The 15,505-nt window shown below is 39.1% G+C and overlaps 1 pseudogene; it reads left to right on the top strand.

The window, feature by feature from the left end:
• The first annotated feature begins 11,709 nt into the window (after window positions 1-11,709).
• On the top strand, window positions 11,710-12,624 carry LOC146405327 (small ribosomal subunit protein uS2 pseudogene; annotated as a pseudogene).
• Window positions 12,625-15,505: the final 2,881 nt, after the last annotated feature.

Here is a 15,505-nt window from a genome sequence, read left to right as displayed (position 1 = left end):
AACTGTCATTAGGCTTCCGCTTTAGTTGGATCTATCTAAAGACATAAAGAGTACTTTCAGGTGGATCTGGGTAAAATTCTAGGATAAAAATGCCCAGTCTCTCAGAAAGCCTGTCTCCTGTCTTGTTTCTACTTCAAAGATGGCATTCCAGTTTATTAGTAGAAGGAAATATGTCACGGGAGAAGGGTCTCTTGTTTCATGCTGATTTTGATATATGTGCTGCTTTCTGCTCTTCTTTGGCAAAATAACCCTTGTAAGTCTGTCACTGGGATCCCTGCTGGCATCCTATAGCAACTGAACCTGTGGTATTTTCTAGTGACATCCTATGGCAAGTAAACCCACTGTATTGGCTTGGATAATACTCCTAGAGAGAAGCCATTATCTTCCACTTGTCAGCTCTATTCTCCTCCAGATTTTGCTAACTAAAAGCCCATAGGTTTTTGTCATGTCCCTTTCTTGTCCCTTGGCCCAGTGGCCTTCTACTATCAGCCTCTGCTATATAGGGCTCTCGGTCTTCCAAGAGCACGAGTGGCAATTTCACACATTCTCAGTTTATGATCCACTAGACACAAAAATTGAGGACAACTAGATATTCTTTCTGATCATACCCACCTATTCCTTGTTATTATGCTGGGCTGATCCATATTCATGTGCATCCTTTGTATAACTTTCTAGTTTCCTCCTAGAGACCCCAGCTGGAAAGCAGGCAATTACCCCCTGCTTTCAGTGTCCTCCTGCTTATTGAAGAAGCTGCAATGAGAACTTGGGTGAAGTACTGCATTTAGGATGTGATTTCAGGGAATGAGACAGGGGATAAAGCATATGTTTATTGGTGGGTTACCACTCTGGGCAACTAGGGTTCAGTCTGAGGGTCTTTAAAGACTGTTTAACATAAAGCTAACAATTACTATACTGAGGAATAAACAAGGTATGGTCTTTATCAACCAATCCCCATCACGCATTGATTGGGGGTTGCTTCTAGGAATAACTTATGTAGTTCTACCTGTCCCACCAGAATAAGAACATTCCCGCAACCAGAAAAACAAACAAACTAACTAACAAACAAAAAAACCAAACCAAACCAAACAAAAAACCAGGCGAAGAAATCCATGGTCTTATGGAAAATGTCCACTGGAGCTGCAGGCAAACCTCTAGGTGAGTGAAGGCAAGGGGGAGGTACCAACATCATCTGTTTCCATCCCCTGACCTTATTAGGACATACATTCCTCTACTGACTGAAGCCTAGGAAGATGAAAATAAGATCCAGATCTAATTAGTATGATTTCCTCCTTATGACTTATCTTTCTTACCACCATCCTTCAAAGCCACCAGCAGTGGGACTTCCCACTTGTCATACTTGCTTCTTCCTAATTCTAAATCCAGTCTTGCATACGTTTTACTTTTTTTAATGGCAAACTGAAATTGCCTCCTCTATGAATTGGAAGAACTCTATGGGTGACTTGTCAAGTGGAAGTCAAATGAATTTATTTAGAAAAAACCACGCAGTTTATTGAGATACAAATACACAACATAACATCCAGCGACTTTTTTAGGAGGAGGGAGTCTTTTTTGTTTTAGGGCCTCACCTGTGACATATGGAAGTTCCCAGGCTGGGGGCCATATCATGATCTACACCACAGCTTGCAGCAATACTGGATTCTTAACCCACTGAGCAAGGCCAGGGATTCAAACCTGCATCCTCATTGGATACTAGCTGAGTTCTTAATCCACTGAGCCATGAAAGGAACTCCAACAACATACCATTCAGTCACGTAAAGTGTGTAATTCAATGGCTTTTATAGTATTCACATATATAATCAACAACAAATTTTAGAGCATTTTCATCATCTCAAAAGAATAACCCTATACCATTTAGCGAACATCCCCTCCATAGTTTTAAGCAACTACTGTTCTACTTTCTGCCTCTGTGGATTTTGCTTTCTTTGTCTTTTTGCCTTTTGAGAGCCGCTCCTGCGGCATATGGAGGTTCCCAGGCTAGGGGTCTAATTGGAGCTGTAGCCACCGGCCTACGCCAGAGCCACAGCAACGCGGGATCCCAGCCGCAACTGCGACCTACATCACAGCTCATGGCAACGCCGGATCCTTGACCCACTGAGCAAGGCCAGGGATCGAACCCACAACCTCATGGTTCCTAGTTGGATTCGTTAACCACTGAGCCATGACAGGAGCTCCGGATTTTGCTATTTTAGACATCTAATATAAATTACATCACATAATATGTAGTCTTCTGTAACTGGTTTCTGTCACTCAGCATAATGATTTAAAATCCATCCATATTGTAGCATATAACAGTATTTTATTTCTTTTTATAGATGAATAATATTCCATTGTATAAATATATCAGGTTTCATTTATCCATCTGTTGATGAACATTTTGATGGTTTCTACCTTTTGGCTGTTATGAGTAATACTGATATAAATATTCATGTACAAGTTTTTATATAGACCTAGTTTTCATTTTTCTTGGAAAATACCTAAAAGTGGAATTGTTGAGTCATATGATAAATTAATGTTTAATCATTTGCGAAACCAAGTGAATTAGGTAAATGCTTTTACTATATATAAGGCTTGTATTTCAATATATCAAACTCCTGCAAGATTCTATTATGGATATTAGATGCTAAATATTACCCTGTGCTTTCTCTTTATATTCTTTTTTGAATAAATCTTAAATTACTTCAGTTGGACCAACATCTTGTTATGACTAAGGTGAATATTGCATGTTTGAAAATATGGATAAAGTACACAGATAACTTTGAAGTATTATTCTCTTTACATGTGTAAAAATTATATGAGAATGTGTATGAACCTACAAGGAGCTTTGTAAGGATATATACCAAACTCAACAGTAGCTTCTAAAGAGTAGGATGAGGGTAATAGGGAAAACATTCTTTCTGACTTTCTGACATTGGTTATTATATGAATTCTGTTGCAATCAGTATATAATAAATATATTTATTTTTAAAGCCTAGATTATCCAAATGTATGATGAAAAATCATCAAAATGTGATGAAATCCCAATATTCCTCTTCAAAGTACTCATACATTTAGATCTCATTAGGTGAACTCCTTATAGTGTTACCTAAATTGATTGGCAGTTTTTATTTTTTCCAACTTTATTGAGATACTATTAACATATAGGATATGTAAATTTGAGGTATATAACAGGATGATTTTATATGAATATGTATTACAAAATGTTTACCGCAATAAGGTTAATACCTCTGTCCTCTCACATAATTAACTTTTATGTGTGAGGGTTACATTTAAGATCTACTCAACAACTTTCAAGTATATAAAACAATATTGTTAACTATAGTCACCACGCTGTACATCAGATACCCAGAACTTACTCATCTTATAACTGGAAATCTGTACCTTTTGACCATTTCCTCCTTCCCCGAACCCTTGGTAACCACCATCATACTCCCTATTTCTATGAGCTTGGCATTTTTAGCTTCCACATCTAAGTAAAAGCATACTGTATTTCTCGGTCTGACTTAGCCTACTGCCGTCGAGTTTCAGCCATGTTGTTTCAAAAGGCAGGATTATCTTATTTTCAATGGCTGGATAATAATCCATTATATATTCTAAACATGCACAGGCATACTTCATTTTAATGCTTCACCAATATTTGGCTTTTATATATTGAAGGTTTTTGGAAACCCTGTATCTAGCAAGTCTATCAATGACATTTTTCTAAAAGCGTTTGCTCACTCTCTCTTTCAAATTTTGGTGGTTCTCACAATATTTCAACTTTTTCATTATTATTACATCTGTTATGACAATTTGTGACCAGTCACTTTTGATGTTACCACCATGACTCTCTGTAGGCTAAGATGATGGTTAGCATTTTTTAGAGATAAGATATTTTTAGGAGTACCTACTGTGGCACAGTGGGTTAAGAATCTGACTGCAGTGGCTCTGGTTGCTGCAGAGACATGGGTTCTATCCCTGGCCTGGTGCAGTGGGTTAAAGGATCCAGCCTTACTGCAGACACACACACACACACACACATACACACACATATAGCTTTTTAGGGCTGCACGTGCAGCATATGGAAGTTCCTGGACTAGGGGTCAAATCAGAGCTGTAGCCATGGGCCTAGACCACAGCCATAGCAATGCAGGATCCAAGATGCATCTGCGACCTACACCAGAGCTCAGGGCAACAGTGGATCCCCAACTCATTGAGCAAGGGCAGGGATTGAACCGGCATCCTCATGGATACTAGTCAGATTTTAGGTTTATACATTTTTTTTTACATGTAGTGCTATTGCACACAATAGACTACAGCAGAGTATAGACACAACTCTCATATGCACTGGGAAACAAAAAAAAATTGTGTGACTCCTTTATTGTGATATTTGCTTTATTGTGGTTGTCTGGAACTGAACCCACTATATTTTGATGCATTTTCTTTGTCCATTCTTCTGTCAGACTTTTAGGTTCTTCCCATGTCTTGGCTATTACGAATAATGCTGTAATAAACATGAGAGTGCACATATCTCTTCAAGATAATGGTGTCATTTCCTTCAGATATTTATCAAGAAGTGGCATTGCCGGATTATATAGTAATTATATTTTAAAATTTTGGAGAACCTCCATATGGTTCTCCATAAAGCTTGTACCAAATTATATCCCCACCAACAATGCCTAAGGGTCTTTTTCCACATCTTTTTTTTTTTTTTTTTTTTTTTTTAATGAGAGTTGCAATGTTTATTTCAGGTTCTCTCTTGGTTTTTGTTTTTTTGTTTGTTTTGTTTTTTCTTTTTTTGCCACACAGACAGTATGTGGGAATTCCTGGGCCAGAGACTGAACCTACACTGCACAGCAGCAACCAGGACCACAGTAGTGAGAATGCAGGAGCCTCAACCCACTAGGCCATCAGAGAACTCCCTTTTTCCACATCTTTGCCAGCACTTTTTAACCTCCTGTCTTTTTGATAATAACCATGCTAACAGATAGGAGAGACATCTCATTGTGGTTTTGATGTACTTTTCCGTGGTGACTAGTGATATAAAGCCTATTTTCATGTCCTTGTTGACCATTTTATGTCTTCATTGGGAAAAATGTCTATTCAATATTCTGCCCAGAAGTTCCCCTCATGGCTCCGTGGGTTACAAACCCAACTAGTATCTATGAGGTTGCAGGTTCGATTCCTGGCCTGGCTCAGTGGGTTAAAGATTTGGCATTGCCATGGGCTGTGATGTAGATCGCAGACACAGCTCGGATCCCATCTTGCTGTGGCTGTGGTGTAGACTGGCAGCTGCAGCTCCGATTCAACTCCTTGCCTGGGAATTTCTATATGCTACAGGTGGGGCCCTAAGAAGCAAAGCAAAAAAAAAAAAAAGGAAAAAAGTATTCTGCCCAGTTTTTATTAGGATTTTTGGTGATTTTTTGCTATTGAGTTGTATGAGTTTCTTATGTATTTGAATATTAGCCCCTTATCAGACAGATGGTTAGCAAATATTTTCTCCCACTCTGTAGGTTGTCTTTTCATTTTGTTGCTTGCTTCTTTTACTATGGGGAAGCTTTTTAGTTTGATGTAGTCCCACTTGTTTATGTTTGTTTTTGTTTTTTAAATTTTGATGTCAGATTTAAGACATCATGTCTCAGCCCATTTGGAATACACATGAAACTTCATTATGAGGATAGGTAAGGTATCATTAACTCCATTACATATGTGGGGAATGTCCTATGTATTATATCAGAAATTTCAGCCATTTTTTCACACACTGTGAATTAGCTGCAAAGGTTCATACGAACACTGGCTATTTGTCTCCAGTCTCTCACTGTGATCACAGAGCCACCTTACTCTGTGCAACGGCACCAGGAATGGGGAAGAGTTCTACACAGTGATGAATGCAGCTCAAGTGCCAGCTCCTCCTGAAATATGTCACTACTGGAACATATCTTTCTCTCCTTGGTCCTCCACTACCTCTTCTACAATCTTCTGCCTCAGTCCCCATAACACATCCTTGCAGGAGTTTATTTTTATGTCTGTCTCCTCCACCAGCTGGATGTTTCTTGATGGTACTGACAGTCTTAATCTTTTTCATACTTTAGTTGTCAGCATAGAACCCAAGACACTGTGATTACTCGATAACATTGGTAAACAAAAGGATGAAAATCAGGTGCATATAGGCATTCCTTGGTTCAGCTGAATCTGAGTTTAGAGTCTACCTCAAATACTAAAAAACTGTGGGACTTTGGGTATTTTTACTTTTCTATCTGCAACATATTGCATTATTATGCCCTGTGATACCTTGTATCATATCATCAATGTACTACTTCATAAGGAGACAATAAGGATTAAATGAAATACAATTTATAAAGCATTTCAAACAGCACCCAGAGCTTGATAAATGGCCAATGATATGTAATGCTTTTAGAAAGCGGGATGGCATAATGATGTGTTTTTGTCTTTCCAAATAGAATCAAAGCTCCATTGGGATAGAAGATCATCTGTCTTGTTCACCCCTCTTCCCCAGTATCTGAAATTGTCTGGCACATAGAATATGTTTAATAGCTAATTTTTTTAATGGCCACAACCATGACATATGGAAGTTCCCAGTCCAGGCATTGAACTACCTGGATTGTAGCCACAGCTACAATCTACCCCACAGTGGATCCTTTAACCCACTATACTGTGCCAGGGATCAAACCTGCACCCACCTGGTCAGGGACTCAAGCCACTGCAGTCAGAGTCTTAACCCACTGCACCACAGTAAGAACTCCTTAATAACTATTTTTTTGAGTAGATGAATGAGTTGAATTTTGATGGAAATATATCAAAGGGTCCAAAAATGCCTAATTTTCCCCCCAAATCATGTATCTCCTCTCTGTGGGTTCACTAAGGGGATTTTATACTTAAGGATTCCAAAGATGAACCAAATGACTCATAAAAAAGATGTTTCCTTGTAAGTGTTTAGGATGAGTGTTTATAAGTTTTATGATAAGTACGCCCCAGAGAGACCTTGGAGATAGAACATGTAGCTGGATCTTGTGAGCTAAGTGAGAAATGATCCCTTTTTCTCAATCTAGTTATTGGAATTCTACCAAGTTTTATATAAACACATGAAGGAAGAAAGTCCAAACAGAGGAGAGAAGAGGGTCAAACCCGCTTAACTCTTTCCCTCAATTACATTAATGAAAGAGGTTGAAAAAAGGCGGGGGGGGGGACAACACAAGGAGGTGCTTGATGCTTTAACCTAGTAACTGGGCCCATTACTGTGGGTTGCCTAACTGGTGTTTTAAATTCATCTGGGGAATCAAGTCTCTTTCGAGCGAGGACAAAGAGAGGAAGTAGAGTAAAGGAAGCCAGGGGCCTCCTTAAAAATAAAATTATTTTGGGAGTTCCCAGTGTGGCTCAGCGAAAATGAATCTGACTAGTATCCATGAAAATGCAGGTTTGATCCCTTACCTCGCTCAATGGGTTAAAGATCTGGCATTCCCATGAGCTGTGGTGTAGGTCACAGAAGCTGCTCAGATATGGCAGTGGCATAGGGTGGCAGCTACAGCTCTGATTTGACCCCTAGCCTGGGGTCCATATGCTGCAGGTGCGGCCCTAAAAAGAAAAAAAAAAGTAATTAAAAAATAAATATATATATAATATATATAGCATATATATATATATATATGGTATGTGTTTATAAATAAAACCATGTTTACTTATGTTCACACTTCTTTCCCAGTTATTAAGAATAGTTTGGTACTAAGAAAGAGAGAGAGTTCATCTTTTCTGGCTCTCCATACAAATGGAATCCAAGGTTGCACTTGCCTTACCTGTGGGGAATAATAGAACTGTGAACCTGAAACTCAGTAAACAGATGAGACAAAGTTTCATTGCCCTTCTAGTCCAGGAGTTGCATGATGCTGCATCTTAACCTTAAATGGAACAGCTGCTCCTAGTAGATGAGCCAAGCAGTGAGGGAAGGAAGGGTCTGATAACTGAGCAGAAGATCCAGTTTTGAATTCTGAATCCAAAATACCAAAATGCAGTGTGATCCTAGTCAAGTCACCTAACCTCTCTGCTCCTCAGTTTTATCTTTTGTGAATTACAATATTTGGACTAGATAATCTTTAAGTTCTAGAATGATGTGTCTCAACCAAAAAAAAAAATCATCGTTTTACTTTCCCCTACTTAAGGAAGTATGAATGACTTCAGCCATTAAACTGTCGACCATCCCCCTCAAATAAAAGTGAGGAAAAGAATATATATATATATGTATGTATATATGTATATATATATATATGGTTGGGTCACTTTGCTGTACAGAAGAAATTGACAGAACACTGTACATCAACTATAATGGAAAAAATAAAAATCATTAAGAAATTTAAAAAATAAAACCTGTGTGATTCATGACTCATTTTAAAATGCAAGTGACACATCCACCAGAGTTTTAAACCAGGTCAGACTGATAAACCTGTGCCACGAAATTGTCTCTACTTCCGTAAAGGCAAGGCAGGAATAAATATTGCTTGGTTTTTCAGTGGGCATGTTTATTCTAGAACAGCAATTTATTCTTAGGGAGTGAACACTTTTAATTATTGCAGCCACTTTTTTATATCCATGCAACATTTTTTTCCCCCTAGAATGTAGAGAAGCACATTAAAAGCTGCAAAAGTCCTAATGACTTCTCTCTGTTCCCACATTTAGGCACTGTTGCCTCCAGACACACTTCACCTGTTAAGGACCCGGACTTGCCTGAGCTGATCTTTTTCACTGCCCTGCCAGAAGTCTTTCTCCATCTCCAAAAGGTCACCCTGGGGCTAGAAACAAATTGGATTCTATGAAGCTTTTTTTTTTTTTAATTCTGGTTTTAATGGGATCATAAGGTTATAAGAGAGGAAATTATTTGGGATAGTGGTGTTAGGCACCTCTTCCCTTCGGCTTTTTAGCGTCTTTGGTTAGAGAAAATCTAGTGAGGACGAGGTTACTGGAACATATTAAATGGCCAAACTGTTCCGTGGCATAGATTGTATTCCTAGATGTGGCCAATAACCTACCTCATTCATTCAGTGTCAATTCATTCACTTAGTCAATTAGATGCCAGAGATGAAAAAAATATTAATACTAAGTAGCAATTTTTAAGCACTTGGGTGCCAGGCACTGTGAGCTTTGTGTTTTCTAGACAGGATCTCATTTGATCCGTACAATTGCTTAATGTAAATATGTTGTTATAGCCGTTTAATATGAGGAAATGGATACTTGAGCACATTAAGGAACTCACCAAAGGAAGAAGTGAAAAGGAGCCAGGATTCAATCTCAGGCAATATGAGTCCATATCAAACTAGGGAATTCTCATTCCCAGGAAACGTGTACCTCAATGGGGGGGGGGGGGGGTCAGACACCAAAGGTTAATAACCTAATGTGCATCCACTTATTATTTGATCATAATAATTAATCGGTCATTATACAATTGTGATAAGGACTGAGAAGAGGGATTGAGGACAATTAGATTCTGTTGAGACATCAGAGAATGCCTCCCTGAGGAAGTGACACCTAAGCTGAGACACAAAAGTTTAGGATTTGGGTAAAAAGTGGGAAAGGTAGTGAGCTTTCCAGGTGAAGGGATTTGTCCCATAAAAAATTTAAAAAATGAATAATAGGAGAAGACAACATTTATTGATGGATTAATAATAACGAGATTATAGTAAATCCTTCATAAGGTTTATCTCTTTTAATTTACACAGAAACTCTTTGAAATCGATATTATTATTTCTCCTATTTTACCCATGCAGACACTGACACTGGGTATAGTTAAGGGATGTAACCAAAGCCATAATCCAGTTAGGGTAGGACAGGGCCTGGACTTCTGCAGTCTAGCTAGAATTTATATTTTCAGTTACAATTTGTTTTAAGTGGGAAGGAGACTTGTGCATACTTGTTGGGGGTTGAATAATGTTGCCACAAAATTCATGTCTACCCAAACTTGGGAATGTGGCCTCATTCAGAACTTGAGATGAAATCATTCTGGACTTGGAGTGGGCCCCAAATCCAAAGACTGATGTCCTTGTAAGAAAGAGGACACTGGGGAGTCCCTGTTGTGTCTCAGCAGTAACGAAACCGACTAGCATTCCTGAGGACCCAGATTCAATCCCTGGCCTTGCTCAGTGGGTTAAGGATCCAGCATTGCCCTCAGCTGGGGTGTAGGTCACAGACGTGGATCAGATCCTGTGCTGCTGTGGCTGTGGTGTAGGGCAGCAGCTGCAGCTCCAATTCAACCCCTAGCCTGGGAACCTCTGTATGCCACAGGTGCAGCCCTAAAAAGAAAAAATAAATAAATAAAAGAAAGAAAGAGGACACAGAGACATGGAGAAAAGAGCAATTATGAAGACAGAGGCAGAGATTCAAGGGACGTGTCTACAAGGATAAGGAACTACAGGAATTGCCACCCAATACTAGAAGCTAGGGGAGATATGGAACAATTTCAACCGCAGGGCTGGTTCCTTCCGTGAGGGGGACTGCTACCCTCTTAAACTGTGAATCAGTTTCCAATATTTTAAGCCACCTGCTGTATGGCAATCTACTGTGGCAACCCTAGGAAAATAATATAAGACTTTTTGCCAGAGGAGACTAGCAATAAAGTATAGGAGGATATATTTATTTATTCACTCTTATTCACTGTTTATACTGATTGTCAGATATGTCAACAAGGGTTATGACAAACACACATGATGCAAATATGGGCTCCTCTTCCAAAGACTACAAGGTGAAAAGTACAGGTGTAATAGAAAAGTATTAATCAATCACAATAATAATAATAATAATAGTCTCATTCATGTACTAAGTACTCCTATATCAAGCACTGTAAGAGATGGGTTTACATGCATTATTTAATAGCCAGAAGGTAGATATAACTCATTACATTTAACAGGTAAGGAAACTGAAGCATAGGGTTCTTTTGTGGTGCAGTGGGTTAAGGCTCTGGCATTGTCACAGCAACAGCTCAGAGAGCTGCTGTGGCACAGGTTCGATTCCTGGCCCAGGAACTTTCGCATGCCATGGGCACAGCAAAAAATAAATAAATAAAAATTTAAAAAAATAAAAAAGAAACTGAAGCATGATGAAGTTAATTACCTTCTTCAAGACTGTACATTTCTGCCAATGATAGGGCTGGATCGCAATTTCCAGTGAAAGGATAAAGGAAGGAACTCTGATCTGGGTCTTGAGTGATGGGCAATGTTGGGCACTGATAAATGGAGGGCAAGGGCCATATAGGTGAGAGTAACAGGGAACTTAAAGACAGAAAAACAGAGAATGGGCTTTTGTTGGTAATAGAGCGCTCTGATTTGTTGGAATGTGTAGTCCACCAAAAAGGAAACATGGGAAATTGATTTGGAATGGCAGATTCAGACCAGTTTGAACAATGAGCAAATGTCAGGAAGAACTGCAAAATGATTCCTTAAAGAGATTGAAATTCAGAATGATTGAGCTAAGGTGAGTAGAATGACATGAGTGTTGCTTCAGGGAGATGGATCCCACAGGAGTGTGGAAAATGGACTGGAGAATGGGACAGACTGATGCCCAAAGAGATATTTATGAGTCAAATGTCATAAGAGAGAGGAGAAAAACCCATTCACATTCCTCAGAAAACAATTCTGAGTGTAACCCCCATCACTCACCTTTTACAATACCTGTTGAGCTTTGCAGTGCAACCCAAGCGGGGTCCATATGGCAATGTCCTGGGTTCATATCATACCCCAGGGAATCTTTCACAATGTCTCAGCCCTCAGTATCCTGCAGATGGTGGAGGAGGATATTGTCAAGTTTCTTGCAGCAGGAATATACTTAAGCAACATCAATGCTGACTTCCAAATAACTGTACATCTGCCAAAGGAAATAAGTGATGGCATCTCCATCATAAACCTGAAGAGGACCTGGCAGAAACTTCTGCTGATGGCTTGTACCACTGTCACCACTGAAAATCTGCCTGATATCAACGTCACATCCTCCAGGAATACTGGCTATGGGGCTGGGCTGAGGTTTTCTGCTGCTTCAGAGTAAAAGTAGAGTTTTTTCCAGAGTTACTTTTATTACTGGCCACGTTGCTTCTGGAACCTTTACTAATCAGATTCAGGAAGGCTTCCAGGAACTACGTCTTCTGGTGTTTATTGATCCCAGGGCCTACCACTAGCCTCTTCCAGAGCTGTCTTATGTGAACCTGTCTGCCTTTGCTCTGTGTAACAGACTCTCCTCTGCACTATGTTGACATGTAATCCTCTGTAACAACAGTGGGTCTGATGTGATGAATGCTGGCCCAGGAAGTTCTGTGCATGCATAGTACCATACGAGCACCTATGAGAGGCCATGCCTTATCCATATTTCTACAGAATCCTGAAAGAGATTGTAAAGGAAGTGCAGGCTGATGCTGGAAAGGATGTGACCCAGGAGGAATTTCAAGGTGAGCATACCGCTCCAGCTCCTGAGTTTACTGCTATTATATCTGAGTTACAGAACTGTCTGAAGGCCCACGTGCCCTCTGTGCCTGTCTATCAGTTCCAGGGTGAGGACTGTAATTCTCAGTCTGCCACTGGGGACTGATCTGCAGCTTCCACTGCTCAGGCTACTAAGGGAGTAAATGCGATCTCTTAAGTAGCCTCAAGTTGTTCTTCCATACATCAAGTTGTTTTTTGGTGAACTACACATTCCAACAAAGAGCGCTCTCACACAAAAAAATGGAATAGAGTTGACTGGAAATAAACACCAGTTTCTTTAAAACAAACACACAACAACAAAAAGCCAAGGCTAAGATTTCTCCCTAGAGCATCTAGAAGAAAGCAAATCTGTTGGCATTTTGATTGTAGCTTCGTGAGACTTCGTCAGACTGCTAACTTATAGAACTCTAAGATAATGCATTTGTGTTCTTTTAAGCTACTAAGCTGTATTCATTTGTTACCATAGCAACAGGAAACTAAAACAGATAGTAAACTGAAAAAAAATCCGAGATCTTTTGGAGGTAGTATTATGATCTAGAATGGAGAAAAAAAAATGAGGATTTTTAAAACTGATACGAACTCAGATATTATAGTTTTTTCTGTAGTGAATATTATGTTTTTTCTATGCCCGAAAAAGACAAACATGGACCCTGCTTAAGTTTGTTTGTTTGTTTTGTTTTCTTTTTGGCCACACCCATGGCATGTGTACGTTCCTGAGCCAGGAATCGAACCCGTGCCACAGTTGCAACCTGCACCATAGCTGCGAAAATGCTGGTTTCTTAACCTGCTGCACCACTGGGGAATTGTCCTTGCTTAAGTTTTACATAGCAAAGGTGACTTTTTTGTTTAAATTAAGGCTTTATTTTTTAGAGAAGTTTAAATTTCACAGCAAGATTGAGAAGAAAGTATAGACTTCCCATATACTCCCTTTCCCCACACATGCACAGCTTCTCCCATTAACCAATTCCCCATCAGAGTGGTACATTTGTCATGATGGATTCTCCTACACTGACACATCATAATCACCCCTAAACTGTAGTTTAGGATTCGTTCTTGGTCTTATATGTTCTATCGATTTTTATAAATGTATACAAACAAGTATCCATTGATGTGATATCATATTTTCACTGTTCTAAAAATCATTTGTGCTTCACTTCTTTTCCATCCCACAAACTCACCCCCAGAGTGATCACCCCACAACCCCTGGCAATCATTGCTATTTTCCTGTCACCATAATTTTTCCTTTTCCAGAATGTGATACTGTTGGAATCATACAGTACATAGCCTTTTCAGACTGGCTTCTTTCACTTAAATATTCATTTAAGATGCCTCCATGTCTTTGAATGGCTTGATAGCTCATGTGTTTTTAGCACTAAATAAAATTTCACTGTATAAATATACCACAGTTTATTTATCCATTCACCTACTGAGGGACATCTTGATAGCTTCCAAGGTTTGGCAATTGTGCATAAAGCTGCTAAAAACATCCAAGTGTAGGTTTATGTGTGGACATAAGTTTTCAACTGAGTTTTGTTTTAAATATAAAATGGATACAGATTTCCAATGAAATCTGGATAATTGAACATATGGTTTGTGTTCATTTTCTCTTGGTATCCCACTAAAATCATAATGAAAAGGGTTTTCTTTTTTTGCATGTTATAAGCATGCAAGTATAAAGAGAATGGGACACCAGGCAACAATGTTTAGAAGACATTAACAAACTTTTAGAAGATGGGAAGCTGAGGGGCATGTGGAAAGTGGCCTAGAGAGGGGGAGACGATGAGCTCTAAATGCCTTTCTGTGGGAAGCCAATCAGACGTCATCTGATTCATGCACAAACCCTGGAAAATCTTGGGAGCTGAAATGACCAGGTAACGCTCAGAGCAGGATTGCGGGCCCCAAGTTAAAAACAGGTGGTTTGGGGCAATTCTATGTAAAGTGAAGTTAGACCTACCTAGTCTATACAGACAGCTAATAGACCTAACCTCACATGGCAGAATATGAAACTGTATCTTTGCAGGGCAGTCATATCATTGCAGATCTCAAGGACAGAGGCATAGCTGAGGGCTGGAGTGAAGTGCCTTATTGAAATAAGGAGGAACAATAAGTTTTTGTACTGAATAGTAGGACTCCATCCCCCATTCCTTTCTCTGCTCAGCTTCTAGAATGCTAGTTTCCAGTTGTGTAATCTTCTCCAGGAAAAAGGACTCATATATAGACAAGGAGGCAGGGAAATGATCAGGAAGATTGAATAAGAATGTTTCCTGATTTGAAGGACTTAAAAGGCTCTGCGTCTGAATGATAAGCACAAAAGTGAGAAACATCTCTTATTCATTTTTCAGAACACTAGACATAGAGTATCACAGTTTCCAGGGAAGGATGTTTTTAAAAGCATACATGATGCTTCAGGAATAAGAATGGTATTAATCTTCCCATTAGCAACACTAGAAGATGGATAGTGATGAGACAATGCCAGCAAAATTATCAGAGAAAAACTACTGTACTTGGAATTCATAAAAGCAAAACTATCAATCAAGTGTGAAGGCAGAAAAAAGATCAATTTTTTATATTTGCGGGGTTTCAAATAACAATCTCTTGTTATAAATAAATAAACAAACAAACATGAGGCACCTGTTTCTATGTATAAACAGGTTCCTGTTTCAGGAAACGGTAGGAATATGTAATCCAGAAAGGATGTAGTTTCCAGAAAACAAAAAGGTGACACAGAAGAGAGGTGGAAAGACCGCCCCCCCCCCAGAATCACAGTGACCAAAGACTTCAGGTTGGCATCTGTATAAAAAAGCTTCTCTTATATGAGCAGAAAGTAGAAGGGCAGAAAGCCCCAGGAGAAACGTACCCAGGGAAAAAAAAAAAGGAATTGATGAGTTTAATTACATCAAGAAAAATTTGTAGTTCTCTTGGTATGTTTTAAGATGGATTAATGACAGGAATATAGAAACATAATAAAACAACGTCAACACATAGAAGCATACAATAAACTTTAGGGAAGAGAAAATGTTATATAAGAAAGGAAATGA

The sequence above is a fragment of the Sus scrofa genome, chromosome 2 (assembly GCF_054392235.1).
Source record: "Sus scrofa isolate SSC_HxYL_T2T_F1_AM1 chromosome 2, Sscrofa_HxYL_maternal_Yorkshire_Landrace_v2.0, whole genome shotgun sequence".
Lineage (NCBI taxonomy): Eukaryota > Metazoa > Chordata > Mammalia > Artiodactyla > Suidae > Sus > Sus scrofa.
The sequence above is the reverse complement of the archived record's forward strand: the minus strand, read 5'-3'. Positions and strand labels throughout refer to the sequence as shown.